This window comes from Leopardus geoffroyi, chromosome A1 (genome assembly GCF_018350155.1).
Source record: "Leopardus geoffroyi isolate Oge1 chromosome A1, O.geoffroyi_Oge1_pat1.0, whole genome shotgun sequence".
NCBI lineage: Eukaryota > Metazoa > Chordata > Mammalia > Carnivora > Felidae > Leopardus > Leopardus geoffroyi.
The window spans coordinates 41,791,655-41,803,768 of NC_059326.1; the positions used below are offsets into that span (position 1 = coordinate 41,791,655).

General features: G+C 33.7%; 1 protein-coding gene across 7 annotated transcripts in view; it reads right to left on the bottom strand.

Annotated features, from left to right (window-relative positions):
* PCDH9 (protocadherin 9) overlaps positions 1-12,114 on the bottom strand; it is a 929,325-nt gene that overhangs the window by 127,001 nt on the left and 790,210 nt on the right. The gene's annotated exons all lie outside the window — the stretch shown is intronic.

The following is a 12,114-nucleotide window of genomic DNA, read 5'->3' on the forward strand; positions in this document are numbered from 1 at the left end:
GCTACACAGAAGTTCTGAATCAAATGGAATATTATGGCATTGCCAGGTCTAATATGCCCAATATATCGTGAAAATCCAACAGGCGGATAGAATATGAGATGAGAAGGTTGCTTAGAGCTGCCTCTGGGAATTTATGACAACATGATACCTGAGATTTGAGTTAATTTACCTAAGGCAAGTAGAGAATGAAAACTTTCAAAGCAATAGTAGTCAATTCTTCACAGTTTTTACTCTAACTATAAAAACACGGTTGATGTTCTGAAATAAAATTCCTTTTCATGAAAGCTATTGTTTAGAATTTTAAAATATGCAATATTTAGTAAAATTAGATGAATTAATGTCTTGTCCTGAAAGGTAAGTTGGACAGAGACCTCTTTAAGTACTAGGATGCAGCAGGAAGAAAAACGCAGACTACAAAGGAAAAGACTAATGAATGTGGTGGGAAAACTTATTTTTCATCAATCCTTACAGAAAGCAAAGAAGAGGAAAAGATGGTTGGAGGAGATGAAAAGACAGAAGAGAAATTCCTACTCTGGATCCCGCCCTTCTCAGCTGTCAGGACCCTCTCAGTATTAGTGCTCTGTGGCCCACTACATGTTCCTGTCACAGGTGAATGTGGGACGGAAGACACGAGAAAGCAAGGAGGCAGAATTGTAGCTAGTGTTTGGAAAACAAAAATGATAGCTTCAGAATGAGGAAGAAATGGTGACTACCATCTAGTCTAAGTAGTTATTTACTAAATAGCACCCCACTGGTCCATACGAGTTCACACAGCTCCCAATGTGCCTCAATTACTCCCAGGGCATAGATTGTGCACACCAGGAAAATACGGCTCAATGCCCTTAGGAAGATGTCTAATTTACTACAAGGTAGTAAATTCTGTACTGGGAAAATCCTATGAAGTATAAATCATATAAATAACAGTCCTGGGGCCAGAAGAATATTAAAATTCTATTGTTCTTATTAATCTGTGAAATGAAAGGGATGCTTAAGCAGGTAATTGTCATTTGAAATGGAAGACAAAACAACATATATTTTAATCAACACACTTATTAAATGTCAATTATAATTTTCATCAACTAAATTATATCACACTAACTTGCAATAGCAAGTTTGCCAAATGTTAATTAAAAGAATAAACGTTAACTATTAGTTTAATTTTAGTGCCTTTGGAGTTTTCACATTTTTGTATTTATGATTACTAAGCAATTAATCTTCCCTCACTTTCATCAGATTTTTAAATCTAACTTAACATACAAAAATGCTCTCGTAAAAATTACCGTAATTAACACGTAATTGAAAATTAATGAGAAACTTATTTTTCAAGCTATTTATCTATTTCATAAACAGATCTAGAGACCAGAGAATAATGCCTATATGCTAATAGGAACAACTCACATGCTACGGAAACAAATTTTTTTCTTGACATACATTTAAACACATGTATGTATTCATATTAAAGTGTATCTCTTAATTGGTTTGTAGGAGTTGAGAACCTAAGCTATAATCAGTTGTAATGTTATAATGCTTATCATCCAATACAAAATATCACACTTCATGTATTAATATGCTAGGTATTAAAAATATCATTCAAACCTTGGTTCCATTCAAATTTGCCCACATTTAAGTCAGGTAAAATATATTTTGTTGTTTTTATATACTCTTAAATTAGAAGGCTCTCTTTCGTAGATGTAATATTAAGTTGCAGAGCTAGTCAAATAAGCATTTGTCCTCGTAAAAACTGAAGAAAGAGTGTTAATTAGACTTTCACAATTGGATCTTTATTTCAATCATAATCAAGGTTAACTGACCTTTTGTTTGGATAATCTTGCTTGAAACCAACAGCATGATCAGATAGATATTATCTATGGTCAAGAGGCAACAATTAATTTTTTAGACCTAAGGGCTAAATAAAGTAGTGTTGATAGAGTTGGATCCAATGTTACTCTAATTTAAAGTGTATATGGACAATAGAAATATATAAAATACAAAATTATCAAGATAGTCTGTGAAAATGGTTGAAAATTTCAAGAAATGGATCAAATCTGTAATGAAGGCAACTTTATCTATGTGATACTGATTCATTTTTCTGACAAGATCTTCACATGAATCTCCCCAATTCTCTTTAAACTGACAAATATCCAGGGCATTTTATCAGGTATAAGCATTCTGGATTTTACATAGAAAACACAATGTATCAGATAATTTTTGTTCGTATTCTCAGTCGAATTTCAGTGTTTAGAAGGTAAGTTCAAATGAATTGTCCTTTAAACTTAATCAAAGCAGCTGTGCATTTCTTGGGTTGACATCATATGTCACATATTCATTTTTTGTGTTCCTTTTTCCCTGACTCTAAAGCAAGGTACATTAAAGTGGAAAATTTCTCAGTTTTGTTCACTGTTGCATCATTAGTAGAATTCAGTGTGTACCACATAATGGTGATCAATGCTTGTCAACTAGATAAAAGTATGAAGAAAGCCAAGAAAATTGAAATATAGTAGTAAAAACTGCCATCATTTTTTAAAAATTCCATGAATTTAGAATATATGTACGTTTTAAAATGGCATTGATATAAAATGAAAATAATGGTCAAATGTTTTATTTTAAATTTTATTTTATTTTAGAGAGAGAATGTGAGTAGGCAAGAGGGGTTGGGGGGAAAAAGAAAGAGAGAGAGAGAGAGAGAGGGAATGAGAATCTCAAGCAGGCTCCGTGCTCAGCATAAAACCCGACCCAGGGCTCAATCCAATGACCCTGGGATCACGACTTGAGCCAAAATCAAAAGTCCCACACTCAACTGACTGAGTAATCCAGGTGCCCCTCAAACATTTTAACTTCATTTGTAAGCTATTTTCTAAAGCTAAACTGTAACACAGTCATTCATTCATAAAAACATTTATGAATGTTTCCATGATATGCCAGCCATAATAGTAGGAGTCTATGAATCATATTCTTAGTCTATAAGAAGGAGAGTGACCTATAAAAATAATTCATTAGTAATGCAAACATGCTACAATGGAGCATGGGAAAAAAAATGTGCTAGGAGAGTCCAAAGAAGGAAATGTCTGACTGCCTAGAAATCAGTATAGGCTACATTGAAAGTGAGGTTTGATTTAAGACTGAAAGGAGAAATCGGGAATGTGGAAATCACAAGCCAAGAAGGTCATTCTGGGAAGATGACAAAAGTGCAAAGGAATTCATTATATGGGCTGGGAAGACTGCTCATTGTTTAAAAATAAGTTGTGTTGCAGGATGTGTTGGGGGGGTGATAGCAAATAAGTTTAGGAAAGTAGCTGGTAAAATTAATCATTATTTGTGAGTGGAGAATTAAGTAAAACTATAAATTATTGTGCTTTTGACAAAGGAGCTCTGTCTATAACCAGTTCTTTTTAAGTGGAGATACATTTGGAAAAAGAAAAACAGGATATATGATTACCTAAATATCATGTCCATAGTGGATATTAGTACATTATCTACAGCATATAAATCAGTTATTAAATGGAAACTACCAGGGTTTTATCAAAGCTGGTAATTCAATATAAAACTCTTATCATAATATTTGTATTGGTAGTATTCTAATTGCTTTCTTATCACATGAGCCAAGTCAGAGTATGGAAGTCACTAATATGCTAAAGTGGTGATAATACTTTAAGATGTATTAATAACTTTACGAAGATTAACCCATTTCATGTTCACTCACACGTTAAGGCTTTAATGTTATATATAGCAAAGTACTTTCACATAATATTCATTAAAATTGAATTCATTAAGACAAAGCAGAGACTAGAGAGATTATATATCGCCTGAGAATAATGGATGAACTACAAGATGTTTCTGTTTTAATCATTCACAGATATTCACAAAAAGCTGAATAGCTAAGAAGAGAAACCCTGTATTAGGAGCCCATGATTGAAGGCGGAGGCACACTGGAAGATCCTAATGGAACCAACGTCTGAAGCCAGAAGATGGTTTTCTCTAGTGCTCTCTTTAGTATTATCGTGGGACCCTGGATACCAGAGATTCACTCTTCATTCTAATAGCTCACAGATTTGACAGTATTAGGACTGTCAGAAAAGCAACAGCATTATTTTTCAAAGTAATTTGGGACACAAAAAATCATTGCCTGGTAACCATAATAATAAACCTCATTTTGCTAAATTTTCTTATATTTGTTTTATGGCTCAGTGTTATTTTAATTTAAATTACATATGGAGATAGTCATCATAATCTCTGTAGTGTTGGAGACCGTTAGGAGTTTTATCCATTTTTGGTTCCAAAAATAATTCTAGGCCTCCCAGAATTGCTTCTGGATTGTTCAATTCAACATCTACATCCTGAACTCTGTTTCTGAACACAGCATGGTATACTAACTTCACCTCTGAGGTCATTCTTTCACATCCAGTTGAGTATGGAAACCTAAACTGTGCCTTAATTTCAATTAAACTGTTATAATTCTTGACATAAAGATAATACAGGCCTAAGTTCCATACCTTTAAATTGCTTAAACTCATATATAACATATGATTGTAATCTCTTTTGAAGTGAAAGAAAAATTATAAGAGAGAAAGCTTATAAGCAATTTCCATTCAACGGTGTGTTAGATTTTTCTTACTGATTTCTTCAAATGAACATTGTTTTCAGAAGCTACAAATTTTAGGAATGGCAAAACAGTCATAATAAAACATTTTCCTTCCAAGTTCAGGTGAGAATAGACAATAGGTGATTCTCTTTGGTGTACAGTAAAGGAATTATGATCAAACATAACAGGTCCCCTGTTACCACTTTCCTCCATGACGAGAAAACTACAATCTAGGATGCAGATCTCATCCTGTGGATAGTTCCTGCATTCAGATCTTGTTAAAAACAAGGGAGAGAAAACACAATGGCACCTTCTCAATTTTCAAGACATAATTTGAAATTAAACAGAAACAAATAACATTTAGGAGTGGGATTCCCATCACATAAATCAGAACACTTTGTGACTGAAAAAGATGCTTACTAATATTAGCCATTGAGGACATATGAATAAAATAACAGTGAAATAGTTTATATGCCAATAGAATGGCCAAAATGAAGAAGACATAAAATACCAAGGAGGACAGCATGTAGCACACCCAGAAGTCTTATGCACTGTAGGTGGGAATGTAAATTGGCATTAACAACTCTGGAATGCTGCTTGGTTTGGCAGTATGTGCTAAAGCTGAAAAACAAACAAATAAATAATAATAATAATAATAATAATAATAATAATAATAATAAACATGTCTTATGCCCCGTAATTCCATTCCTATGTATACACCTAAAATAATTCCACACATATGTTCACCACAAGACATGTACTAAAAGGGAATTGGAAGGGACCCCTACAAGAAATTCTGGATGGAGGTTATGCTCTGTTTCTTGATCTGGGCACTGTTTATGTGGTTGTTTTCAGTTTGTGCAAGTACACTTCTATGGATTTTTATTTAACTATATTATACTTTAACAAAAAGTTTATTTATTAAAAAAAAAGAGCATCCTGGCCACTCTTTGACATCAGAAGCAAATTATTTTATCTGAACTGGGCATTCCCACCATGTATCCTATTTATTTAGGCACTAGTAAAGGAAGGCATGCTAAATAGCTGTTGATAGCTTATTTCAATCAGGAAACCATTCTAGGACAGAATGGAAGTCTGGTTAATTATTTACAAAACTATTTTTTTTTCCTCCGGGCATTCATTAAGAAAACTTTCCCATTCTTTCCTGTTGGTGGATAGCAGATATGTGACTGACCTGACCAATGCAATGTGTGCATTGAGTGTTATTCATCATCTGCAGTCCCAACCCATAAAATCCCACATGAACCTCTTCCATATCTCTCTACTTGTCTAAAAGAGTTAAAGGATTGAGAGAGGCGTCTAGACCTAGCCAATTGTGTAATAACAAAAAAAACCTCATCTCAGGCTCACTCTGAACAGTGTATAAGAATAAATGGTATTGTGTTTAGTCATTAAGATTTGTGGTTATCAAAACAGCAAGGATGTCCTAAAATACTAGCACTGAAACCAACTCAGTAAGAAAGGTAGCTATGAATAGTCAAGGAGGATGAGGAAGGATAGTTCTGCCCAATACTGAAACATTTGGTTCAATATACCCCATCATGTTTATAATCTGGACAGTCTGATCCTAAACAAAAGTAAGCGGGTCTGTTTGAAACCCAAGATCAAGGAGAAACATTTATACAGAAAATTCTGTACAAACGTTGTGACTCAGCATAAGATTAAACACTCATTCCTTCTTAGATTTTCAGTGTGGAGTTGCCATTTTCCTTAGGAACACCCCTATTTTTCATTCCTGGCCCAACATCGTGTCTTCAAAACAGGAACTGCTTTAATTCATTTCCCATAGTTTACCTGAGTTTTATCTGAAATAGTTATTTCTTATCTGCGTGAACTTGGGATGAAATTTAATGTGTATAGATATCACTTATCTCATTTATGAAATGTGGTTAGTAATATAATAGTATCTTTGTTTAGCTCATTAAAATATAAATACATGTAAGGTATGCTGCTTCTCATGCAGTCATCAGTCAATAAACAGTGGTTGCCACAGCTGTTATTGTTTTTGTTGTTGTTTTTTAAATTGAGAGATTCTAGTTAGGGTTTATTCTTTAAAATAAGAGCTTATTGTTCCACACGATTTATTCATAGAGGAAGGGCTCAGGGCCTATTATAATTTATACAAAATTTTGTATACACATCCCTTTTAGTTTCTCACCAAATCCTTTGAAGTCATCCATGGCTTTCATGAGGTTCAAATTGGTTTCGTGCCACCAAATAGCTATCGCAGCTCTACTATGTTAAGGGAGTTAATAAAGGGTTAGAAGAATTTATTTTCGAATCCAACTCTACAACCCATTATAGTCTATACGTAAGTTTATATTTTCTCCTTAATTTTTCAAGTATACATTTGTTGAGTGAATTAAAGTTTACCTTGAGGTAAACAAATATCACACAAGATAAAATGCCTAGTCACATTGAGGTAAAAAAGAAAAAAAAAAGCAGTAAGGATTCTTAAACGTATGGCATAACTGATGAATAGTTCTTTACACTGAATGAATTTCTCTCTACGTAATGTGAGTTATTCCACCAACAGTTGGTATATATGTATACCTTCATGTGCTACAAGCAGGCCAACTTCAGCCAATGCAGTAATGATTGTATCAGGAGATCTTGCATGTTTGCCATAAAAGAATGTCTCAGAATTTCCCTTGTGCATTTATGGTTTTTGACCCAAGAGGCATGTATACCAATGCTGATGTCACTTGCTACTTTGATTTATAGGAGAAACTGCCCAAACCACTGCTAAAAGAAATTAGGCCATTGCTTAATTTATTATCAACTTGTGTTCGATGTCTAGAAATAATTGTTAGATTTTGGCGGAGACTTCAAGAGTTAAATCAATTTCTGTAACGAATATTACATTTATAAATACTATAGACTAATAAAGATATTTTGAAATAGGTTAATTTCACAATGTATATAAAGCTTTTATGTTCTTTGCAGTATGATATATGTAGAACAGACACCATCAGCTCCAATTTATAGATGAGAAAATAAATTCAGAATGCCGTGAAGTCAAGTCTGAAGGCACATAGGTAACAAATGGATGGAGTGGGACTCATATAGACCAGGTCTTCTACATCCTTGGTAATAAGCTCTTTTGCATTTCTTCTTTCAATAATGAAAATGTGTGACAAATGTATCTAACAGAACATTATTTTCAAACCTCTTCTTGTAAAGAACCTCTTATGTTCTTATTCTTATTTTCTGTGCCTTTTAAAAAATTTTCTTCCTTGCCAGCATGTTCCTCCATGCATCCAACATAGAGATATGATATGATTTCAAGGAAACATACAGATTTACATCACATATATCAGCCACACAGCCACAAGATCAACTGCAAGCATAATTAACTTTAAAATGACTCAACTTTCTTCAGCCATGATCATCCTGTCTTTATTGAATTTTAATGTCTTTTATTTTAATCAAACAATATCCCTTTGCAGGATATACACTAAGAAATGAGTTTTCCTAAATGAAATTGCTTTTTTATTGCCATTCTACCATACACTCCATTTACATCTCTAGAACATTAAAACCACTCTTTGGATGTGACTTCACCAGCAAGTGAAGTGTGTTATTTGTACGATCTCTGGCGAATGGAGTACTTCCTGTATGGGTACGGGCAGACAAGCTGCATTAACAAGTCTGAATATTGCCAATGTTTTCACAAGTATCCACCAGAGCTGAAGACAAATTTTGTATTCTCAAAGCAATGAAAATTTAAGAGACTGGGGTGAGTTTTTTGTCTATTTTAATATTTTTGTGTTGTAAAGAGGGGCAGTAAATTATTAGGACAACCACCTAACATACATTGAAGCAAAAATTGTTTAATTTTAGCATGTACTTTGCAAAGCAAGATACATTTTATTTATTTATTTATTTATTTATTTATTTATTTATTTATTTTTTCAACGTTTATTTATTTTCGGGACAGAGAGAGACAGAGCATGAACGGGGGAGGGGCAGAGAGAGAGGGAGACACAGAATCGGAAACAGGCTCCAGGCTCTGAGCCATCAGCCCAGAGCCCGACGCGGGGCTCGAACTCACGGACTGCGAGATCGTGACCTGGCTGAAGTCGGACACTTAACAGACTGCGCCACCCAGGCGCCCCAACAAGATACATTTTAAATAAATTCTTCCACTCTAACAGAATTGGTTTCTCTTAAATAATTATTAAAAGATATTTCAAAAAATATATACAGGCATAGAGTGTTTTAACTTCAGGGGTTTGTTTTGAAATTCATAAATGCAAGGACAGAGTTTCCAAAGCCAATAAACTATCTTTATAAAAATGATCTTCAGAACAAAAACCACATTAAGCCAGTTCTTTTATATTTTATTACTTTATATTTTCACTAAACTCATTAGGGTTTTTATTTTAATGAATTAAAAGAGGAAAAGAATAATCATTGGTGAATAATGAAAAACACTAAAAGTATCTTTAAAAAAAAACTGGGTGGAAGCAGTGCATGTTTTATGACTTCTCAGTACTACATTTCTTTTCTACTCTACAGGTTTCTAGGTTTTTACATTATAAATCTTAAAACCATTTCTTTATATATCCTTAGATTACACCTAGCTGCCAGGTTATGTATGCAAATAGCAAATTTGAAAACATTACTCCAGTAGAATAAACTAGTTGGGTCCTTAATCTAAACTTAATGCTAGACAAATGTATCTGATTGTATCTACACCATAAATTTACCTGTTATGTTTTCCAACCACATAAAGGTATGGGGAAGGATTCTACCTCCTACTTCTAGACACTTTCTTATCTAGTGACAAATCATGACGGCATCAAAACTGGCTGTTACCGACAGCAATTGGCTTTGACTCTCCTGTGAGTACCTTGCAATGGCTGTCCGAGAAGTATATACCTAAAATGTTAGACATCACCACCAAGGTCCCTGGACAATACCCAAAGTATATAGATGCACTCTTAAGAAAAATGGGAGAAAAGTGGGGATAAAACAGCATACTTTAGTCTTTCCAAGAGAGGATATATGTTCTTCCTCTTACATAAAACCACAGAGGTTTCTAGACAAAGATTACTGTTAAATCAGCTCTTTAATTAATTAGTTGGAGAAATGTCCAAAAAGATTTCTCCTCCTTGTTCATTAGGTCATGGACCAGCATTCTTTTCATGGAAAAAGGATGTAATGAAATAAATCTAGGGTAACAAAGAAATGGATGATCTCTTGAAGGATGGGATAGCTTATGAAATATATAAAATACTTTAATTATTCAAATATGTAAATTCTAGATTTCAGACTAATGAGAACTACTCAAATGGAATTGCCTAAAAGAATAAATTCTTTAGATTGTTGCTCATTAATTTTATCTGATCTAAATCATTTTGTCATGAGCTTTAAAGGTATTATTAGTATAAAATATTAGTTTAGTGATAATGATTAATTCAATTTTGAAATTGTTCGGACTCCCATAGTGGCACCTCTGCTCACCATAACATTATTTCTTTTCAGATTTTTGAGAATTAACTGTTGACCAAAAAATCCATATTAAATAGACATAATTTACCTTCACGATTAACTTTATTAAGTTAGCAAAGGGTGTAAATGGTAGCTCCTAATTCCAGGCACATCCACATGATATTTCCTTTTTCAGTTTACACAGCTGTAGAAATTAACATGTTTAATCAGGGCACGCCAAAAATGCATGGTCCAAGTGCCAGTTCAACCCTCTGACTCCTTCTGAATGCCAACACAAGAGCAAAACAAGGGGCTAACTACACACACCAGAAAACTAAAACAGACAAGAAATATATAAAGTAACATTCAAGGTAAGAATGGCCAAGAAACAGTTCAGAAAATAATGGCTTGGCTTTATCTTATCATTCACAAAAGATGGATTTAAGACAAAACCACATACTTAATGAGCATTTCAAAACAAACTCATTCATTCCTTGGCCAACATGCTGAAACAATTTTAGTCGTCATTGATAATGGATTTTAATTGGTCAAAGAATGTATATCTTTCTAATTCTGACATAATCGTAAAAACTATGACATTTTTTCAAGGTTACAAGTTTCAGTTGGTCTGAATGAATTAGTTTCACATTGCTATTAATCTTGAGCTTCCATATACTCATTGTAATACGAACAAACCAGCGAGACAAAAGAGTTTTAAAATGTTCATGATTAATAGTGACAAAATGCTAACATAACTAATAGTCCTGGTTTTCATGTATTTTTTTTTTTTTTTAGTCTTGGAATATAAACTGAAAGTTTGGGAAACACTTATGGTTTTGTCACAACTTTACATGACATGAGTTTGCGTGATGATTCTTTTAATTAAGAGCTTGTTTTCAGTTCTTGGCAGTATTTATTATGTCAAGTCTGATTTCACAATTTTCAAATTTTATTTTATTTTGGGTCTGCATTTTTAATGAGTTAAGAATGCCTAACATGAGATCTACTCTTTTAACCATTTTTAAGTGCACAATATAGCATGATAAATATCTTGATGTAGATATGTAAAAAAGATCCCTATGCAGCACTATGCCTCTCGTCAGACATTAGTCATCATCCTCCACATCATCTCATGTATTTACTTATGCAAAGAAGGAGAAAACTGTTGAGTGTTATCATTCAATTTCTTGGGACTCACATAAATATTATTTAACAAATTTCTTTTTTAAAATTTATTTATTTTGAGAGGGAGGGAGGGAGGGAGAGAGAGAGAGAGAGAGAGAGATTGATGAGAGGTAGAGAGACAGAGAGAATCCCAAGCAGGCTCCACACTGTCAGCAAAGAACCCTACCTGGGGTTCAAACTCACGAACCATGAGATCAAGACCTGAGCCAAAACCAAGAGTAGAATTCTTAACCAACTGAGCCATCCAGGCATCCTTTTTATTTAACAAATTTCTAATTCTTGTTCATTCTGTCTTTCTTGTTTAAATTCCAATTTGACAAGGCAATGACTTGGTTAAGCCAGCTTTAGAAATTATTTTCCTCCTCTACAAATTCACCTGTTTATCTCTAATCCCTGGGTAGTGCAAGGCTGATCCTATAATCTGTTAATATCTGATTTACCAAGAGCCAGTTGTGCCCCATAGAGACTAAGCCATTCTTGCTCTCCAGCACATTAAGAATTAATATTTACCCTTACTGGACCTTTCAGCCTCCACAAGAAACTTTAACAAAAGCTGTGCAAATCCCTATCCAACATATACTAGGAGGATTAATAATAATTCCTTTTGATCAGAATTACTTGGTTGGCCAGCAATGGTTTCCATGGTAATCAGGTGGTAGACAGGGCTGAAACTGATTTCATCAGTTGTAAGACATCATTAGAATTATCCTACATGTCTAATTATAACTTACTAGGAGTGACTTCTACATAGTGTAGCTTAGAGGCAGAGGAAATGAAGTTATGAGTTTTAAGCGTTAGAAAGCTTCCACAAGGAAAGATATTATTTTGCTTTTTCCTAATAAGACTTTTTCTTTCTCCAGCCAAGAATATTATGCATTAGAAAGAAGATACTT